This window comes from Lethenteron reissneri, chromosome 8, assembly GCF_015708825.2.
Source record: "Lethenteron reissneri isolate LAM-NWPU_2019-01 chromosome 8, ASM1570882v1, whole genome shotgun sequence".
In the NCBI taxonomy this organism is placed as follows: Eukaryota; Metazoa; Chordata; class Hyperoartia; order Petromyzontiformes; family Petromyzontidae; genus Lethenteron; species Lethenteron reissneri.
The window spans coordinates 2,450,373-2,457,861 of record NC_083786.1 but is presented as its reverse complement, the minus strand read 5'-3'; positions in this window follow the sequence as shown (position 1 = coordinate 2,457,861).

Below are 7,489 nucleotides of genomic sequence, written 5' to 3'. Positions count from 1 at the left end.
TCTATGGACCATCGGCTGAATGCCGACAGCAATTTTACGACCGCAAGCGGGGTGAGAAGGAGTCGCCCCTAGCATATCGGACGAGCCTCCTGGTGATGGCTAAGTCGGCCTTCCCTCGTATGGACGACGACGGCGTGGACGCGATGGTCACGGAGAAGATCCTCCTCCTGGCAGACGACATTGACATCGCGGTCGTCGCCCGGGAGGACGAGGAGATGACATCGCTCCAGGCGGCGCGGCTCCTCCACGCCAACCTCCTGTCACTGCGGCGGAAAGCCAGCAGGGCATCGGCGGGGCGTGCGGTGGCTGCAGCCACCATTCCGACGGAGGAGCTCTACGCCGTCGACCACCGACCGCAACAGGCGACAGAAGCACGGTCTGGCCGGGACGGGCCGGGCCGTTTCAACCGTCCGTCTCCTCCAACGGCGCTCCCGCGGTGTTTCAACTGCGGCGTCCGGGGCCACGTCGCCTCGGGGTGCCGCGCTCCTCGACAGCGCGGGACGACACCTCAACGGGACGACGGGCCTCATCACAAGCTCCACCATCATAACCCGGCGAGTCGCGGCACCCCACATGTTTGGCCCACGCACACACCCGTCACGCACTCAAACACCGCAACGAGAGGGGGGCCGATATCGCGCACCATCGCACCATCACGCACCACCCCGGGTACTCATATCGAACCCGGCCAGTGGTCCGTGCTGGCCGATCGTGTGGTAGCCGCATCGTCGGGGTCGTCGGCCGTTGTGGGGCACATCGACGGGGTTGAAGTGCGCATCCTGGTCGATACGGGAGCATCGGCGACCATTATTTCGGAGTTGATTTACAATATTCTCCCTGTCCGGAGTCGTCCTTTGATGCCTGTTAACGTACCATTCTATGCGGCTAACGGGGGCTCACTTGGCATCATCGGACAAATTCGTGCCCAAATTTGTATTGGGGAAATTAAATTGTCTGGGCCGATTTTTGTTTCCTCCTCGCTGGCGGTTCCGTGCCTGCTGGGGACGGACTTCCTGGCCAAAATGCCGATTAGGATATTGATCGACCAGGGATGTATTGAGCTCCCGTCGGGCAGATGCATGGCGTTTCTGCCATCGCCTGTTACGACTCGGACGGCGTTCGCGACGGTGCCGGCATTCGTAGAGAGAACGGTGCGCGTCCCTCCGGGGGCGCAAATGTTGATTCCCTTGAAACTTCGGCGGCCCTTCGCTAAGGGTGTTGGGGCCCAAGGGGTTCTGCTGGGGCCGTCTAGGGCCGGGGTTAGTGGACCTCATTTACTTCCGGCCCAGACCATAGTAAGAGGGGACGGTGAACCCTTCATCGCGGTCCTCAATGTGGGCTCGCAGACGGTGGTGGTCCCACAGGGGACCGTGCTTGCTCACGCAACGCCGGTGCCATGTGAGGAACCCGTCGCAAATCACGTCAGCGTTGTCCCTGCGCCGCGACCGCATTCGGACAGCGATGAAGGGTGGCTCGAGGCGCTTTGTGCGGGATCGACGGACCTGTCAGATTCAGAGCGTCAACAACTTAAAACACTACTGCGGGAATTTTCCGACGTTTTTAGTCGGAATAAATACGATTTGGGTTGTACTCACCTGCTGCGTCACCATATTGACACGGGTGACAGCGCGCCAATTTGCCAAAATCCGTTTCGGTTGAGTCCCGCCGAAAAGGACCATGTCAAATCGGCTGTTGATGACATGTTGGCCGCCGACATCATTTCTCCTTCCACCAGCCCTTGGGGAGCGCCGATCGTCCTGGTTAAAAAGCAGGACGGTTCGTTGCGGTTTTGCGTTGATTTCCGGCGTCTTAACAAAATTTCGGTTGCCGTCGCATACCCGCTCCCTCGGATGGATGAATCGCTGGACGCCTTGGCGGGAGCGCGATTCTTTTCCACACTGGATTTACTTTCGGGATTCTGGCAGCTTCCTCTGGACGATGATTCAAAGCCTAAAACTGCTTTCCGTACACCGCATGGCCTGTTCCAATTCAACCGGTTGCCGATGGGCTTACACTCAGCGCCGGCAACTTTCCAGCGTTTGATGGAATTGGTTTTGGCTGGATTGCAATGCGAGTCGTGCCTCATTTATTTGGATGACGTTATCGTCTTTAGTAAAACTTTTGACGAACATCTCCAGAGGTTGCGGGCGGTTTTCCTAAAGATGCGGGCTGCTAATTTGAAATTCAAGCCCCAAAAATGCCATTTGTTGCGCGATTCGGTGCGTTATTTGGGGCACATCGTGGGACGCTCAGGTATTGCTACCGATCCCGCCAAAACGCAGTGTGTCAGCTCCTGGCCGACTCCCACCTCGGTGGGAGAGGTCAGGAGTTTCATTGGGTTCGCGTCGTATTACCGACGGTTCGTCGCTGATTTTGCGACAATTGCAAAACCCCTGCACGCTTTAACATCTAAAGGGGTTCGGTTCCACTGGGGTCAAGAGGAGGAGGCTGCTTTCTGCTCCCTTCGGGACGCCCTGGTAAAAGCCCCTCCCTTGATTTACCCAGATTTTTCTAAGCCCTTTTTGCTCGACACCGATGCGAGCAACACGGGTATTGGGGGTGTGCTTTCCCAGGTGGTTGATGGCGTGGAACGGGTGGTCGCGTACGGTAGTCGGGTGTTGTCTCCTGCGGAGCAAAGATATTGTGTCACCCGTAGGGAACTGTTGGCAATTGTCTATTTCATCCAACAGTATCGCCCATATCTGTACGGTCGGCATTTCACCGTCCGCACAGATCATGCGGCACTACAGTATGCCCTGCGAGTTCAACAACCATCGGGACAGTTGTCTCGATGGTTGGAGGTTCTCCAGGACTTTGATTTTGAAACCACCTACCGTAAGGGCGTTCGCCATACGAATGCGGACGCTCTGTCGCGCATGCCAACCACCTCCGAATGTGCATGCCTCCTTGGGTCGGGACGTTGCAGGCCTTCAGGGGACGCATCGGTTCCGATCTTGGCAGCCACCGACGACGACGAACCATTGGTTACTAATTCGATCGAACAACAGGGAAGAGATTCCCTGTTGGGGTTGCCCGTCACTGAATGGGGGCGCCTCCAAATGGAGGATACCTCCCTCCTCGGGTGGCGTCGTCGCGTCGGGGGTGCTGGGCGGGTGAAGGGTGATTCGGATGCATGGGAAATGGTGCAAGGTCTGCTGATGCATTGGGACGGCAAATCCCAGCGACATCGGCTGGTGGTCCCTTCTGAGTTGCGAGGCAAGGTGGTGTGGGCCGCACATGAGCGCCTATTACACCTGGGGACCCAAAAGACTCTTGCACTGCTACAACTTGATTTTTTTTGGCCTGGTATGACGAGGGATGTTGGGGATCTATTGGGATCATGCCCTCGGTGTGCGCAACGGAAACCGCCGGCGCGGGAGTTTAACCCGCCCTTGCAATCGATCAAAGTATCCAGAATAAATGAGCTTGTCGCGCTGGACATTTTGGGCCCATTTCCCGCCACCCCCAGGGGCAATAGGTATTTGTTGACAGGTGTCGAGTATTTTACGCGCTGGCCTATGGCCTGGCCCCTTGCCAACCAGTCGGCAGCAGCCATCGTGGAGGCCTTTGTTCAGGGATACGTCCTGGACAAAGGTGCTCCGGAGCGGCTGCTGACCGACCAGGGCAGAATTTTTTCCGGTAAATTACTCAAACAAGTCTGTGACCTCTTAGGCACGAAGAAAATTCGTACCTCCCCGTATCACCCGCAAACTGACGGAATGGTCGAGCGCCTGCATCGCACCATTACGTCAATGATGTCACAGCAGGTCTCGGACTCGCAGACTGACTGGGACCTGCATATTCAAGGGGTCTTGGCGGCATACCGGATGGAACCCATGCAGCTACGGGATTTTCCCCCTTTTACCTCATGTACGATCGCGAACCTGACCCGCCTGTTCGCGCCCAGCTGCAGATCCCCGATCCGCAAGGGAAAACTAAATTGGCTGACCACGTCAAATTTAATCTGGCCAAATTAACAGAGGCGCGGGATGCTGCTATGCTAAACTCGGACCTCCGTCAAAAGGCGAATGAGCGCCTCAGGCTGGGTCGGGCGCACGTAATACAGTGGAAGCCGGGGGACAAGGCATGGTTGCACTGTCCCCAAGTGCCCCTGGCTACCTCCCCTAAGCTGGCGCGGCCGTGGCGGGGCCCTGTGGAGGTGGTCGAAGTTTTGCGACCACAGTGCGTGCGCATTAAATGGGGGAAGCGGCGATGGTTCGTGCACCCCTCTAGGTTAAAACCCTTCGTTGCGGTACACAAACCCACTTAACACATGCGTGGCCAAACGTGTGGGGGGTCGACCGACTCACTGGGTCCGTCTCCGTCGTTCTCACCTAATGCCTTGCCGGCCGTGCCACCTCCAGGTGCATCAGGACTGACGGGCTCACGCCCGACCACCCCTCCTGGGGATACCGACGGTCGCGCGGCATCGGATGAGGTCTCACTCCGGGATGGACAATTGCCACCTTACGGTCCGCCACCCGGGGTTACCCCGTGTGAGGGGCCCGCTGCAAGGACGCGCGCAAAAATGCGCAGACTGTTATGAGGCCAGAAGATGTGTACATAGGTTGTGTTCATCGTGTGTTGTGTGGGTGGTGTGTTCCCTGCCCATTGAAATGTACATACGTTGGGTTCACCTGGTGTTGTGTGTATGGTGGGTTCCCTGCAAATTGTATATAGGTTGTTTTTTTTTACGGAATTCGTATTTATTCAAGGGGGGGTGCGTCGGGTTGTTTTCTCTTCTTGCTGTTGCATTTTGTTGTGTTCTTGTTGCTGTTCTTGTTATTGTTGAAAAATAGTGAGGCACACGCGCGGTCAAGGGGTAAATGCACTTTTATTGTCATTTTTGTATGTTGGCAGCCGGGACGGCTGCAAGCTATGCGGGGGGGGGGTGATGTAGGGGTGTTAAAGAGAGGGCCCGTTATGCATGGCAACCTATGGAAAACAAACACAGTGGGCGGGGCTACGTAAGTGCACGAGCAAGTGCCCTCTACGACGTCCGAGCCAGACACCCTTGGGGGGGCTGGTTCGAACGTTATGATCCCCCGGGGCCCCACCCCTCAGGGAGGGGTTGGGTATAAAAGGGGATGTTTCAAAGGGCTCGGCAGTTATGTTTAAGCTAAGGGAAGAAGATTGAAGACGTCTTAGATAGAGCCCTGGACTCCCCTGGTTCAATGTCCTTTTCAGGGCCGGACAGGATTGAGCCAGCGGCGTGGTCCCGAAAGCCAGAGCCGGTGCTCTTGTAAGAGCTGGTCTGGAACTCCGGGTACCGGGCCCGACTTACCAGTGTCGGGCCAGTTAGCCTCCCCTAGCCCATTAGTGGAGGATTCGGGGCTAGGACAGAGTTAGCTAGGGGTGTATCCCGAGTTATACGGGTGAGGGGGCCGATACCCCCTCGAGAGTGTATATGCCCACTGTCATACTGTGAAATAAATATACGTGTGCCTCAACCTCGGCGTCAAGCGTCCTCACCGGTACTTCATATGTGTGTACGTGTGTGCATGTGCTTGTGTGTATGTATGTGTGTGTCTATGTATGTGTGTGTATGTGTTTCTGTGTATGTATGTGTGTGTATGTATGTGTGTTATGTGTCTGTCTGTGTGTCTGCATGTATGTGTGTGTGTATTCTGTATGTGTATGTATGTGTTTGTGTGTTTACGCTCGCATTACACAAATGTGGTGCAGGTCTAAGGCGTTCCTTGCGCAGCATTGCCGCTTTATTATTTCAGTCGTTTACTGCCGTACGCACCCTGAAAGTCGTGTGTGTCTGCAGCAAGCGCGTGTATGTGTACCTATGGACGCGCGCGCGTGTGTTGTGTAGGGGGAACGGTAGTGTAGTGCTTAGCGTGCTGCCTGTGTCTGTGTGTGTGTGTCTGTGTGTGTGTGTCTGTGTGTGTGTCTGTGTGTGTGTCTGTGTGTGTGCGTGTGTGGTGTGTGGGGAGCGGTAGTGTAGTGGTTAGCGTGCTGTCTGTGTGTGTGTGTGTCTCTGTCTGTGTGTGTCTGCGTGTGTCTGTGTGTGTGTCTGTGTGTGTGTCTGTGCGTCTCACTCCGAATCAGTCGAGCGGCAATATCTTTTCATCGGTTGCGTAACGCTGTGTGGAAGCTACCTGGTCTGTCGCTCCGCACGAAGCTTCAGGTCTTCTCGGCCACGGTCATTCCCTCCCTTCTCTACGCTTGCGAGACGTGGACCCCCCTGGTGGAGCATCTTCGCCGGTTGGAAACATTTAGGCTGGCCTGCCTACGATCCATCCTGGGTTTAACCAGGCTGGATTGTGTGAGGAGCTCACAAATCCTTGAAAGATCTGGGCAAAGTCCCATCAGTGAGCTCCTCCGGCAGGCAAGGCTGCGTTGGCTGGGTCATGTAGCCCGCATGCCCAGCCACCGCATGCCTAAACAGCTTTTGTTCGGCCGGATCGAGGGGGCTAGACGGGCGCGGCACGGGCTGGAGAAGAGATGGAGTGATGTGGTACAGGAGGACGTGGAGCTGAGTGGACTTGCCGATGACTGGTACCAGCGGTGTCAAGATCGGCCTCAGTGGAGGAGGCTCGTGAAGGACGCTACTGGGCAGTTGGAGGCAGTCGCCCTCCAACAACAACGGAAGGCGGAGGAGCGACGCTCACAACAACGAGCGGAGCGCCGGGTGGCTAAAGCACAGCAAGTTGGCACAGTAGGGGGCACAGGTGGTGCATCAGCCAGTCATCTCGGTCATCTCGGTCAGTCGACCAGTGGCACCTGGGTCTGCCCCGTGACCTCCTGCCAGCGGGCTTTCGACACTTCACGTGGCCTCAAGGTGCACTTGGCCTGGCACAAGCATCGTGGTGACGTCACCGCCACTTAGTGGCGAATGGCGGTTGTTGTTGTTGTTGTTGTGGTGTGTGAGGAGCGGTGGGTGTAGTGCTTAACACTACGCTGCTCTACCTACCCGGCGAACCCAGTTCCATTCCCGCTCACGGACACCACCGGTGATCATTATTTGAACCTCCCCTAGGTCGACTCTGCCTCAAACGAGTAACTGCTGTAGCGTATTAACATCGCCACTGGATTGCGAAATCTCAATGCTCCAAAACTCTGCAATGGTACAAGACTTTGTGTCAACTCTTTGTTTCCAAACTTAATTGAAGCAGTTGTGTTGACTGGCAGTCACAAAGGGGTTGAAGTGCTATTGCCACGGATCCCCATTATTGCCGAAGATGTCCCATTTCCCTTCAAGCGAACGCAATCCCCCATTCGTTTGGCTTATGCAATGACCATTAACAAATCTCAAGGTCAAACATTCCTAATTGCTGGCATCAATCTACAAACGCCTTGCTTTGCCCACGGCCAACTATACGTGGCCTGCTCTCGCGTCGGATCCGCCAAAAACTTATTTGTCTACGCACCTGGCGGTATCACGAAAAACATTGTGTACCCACAAGTTCTCATTGATTAGTTTCAAAAATTCTGTAATCAATTATCTTTAAACACTTCACTTAAACACACTCTTTACTTA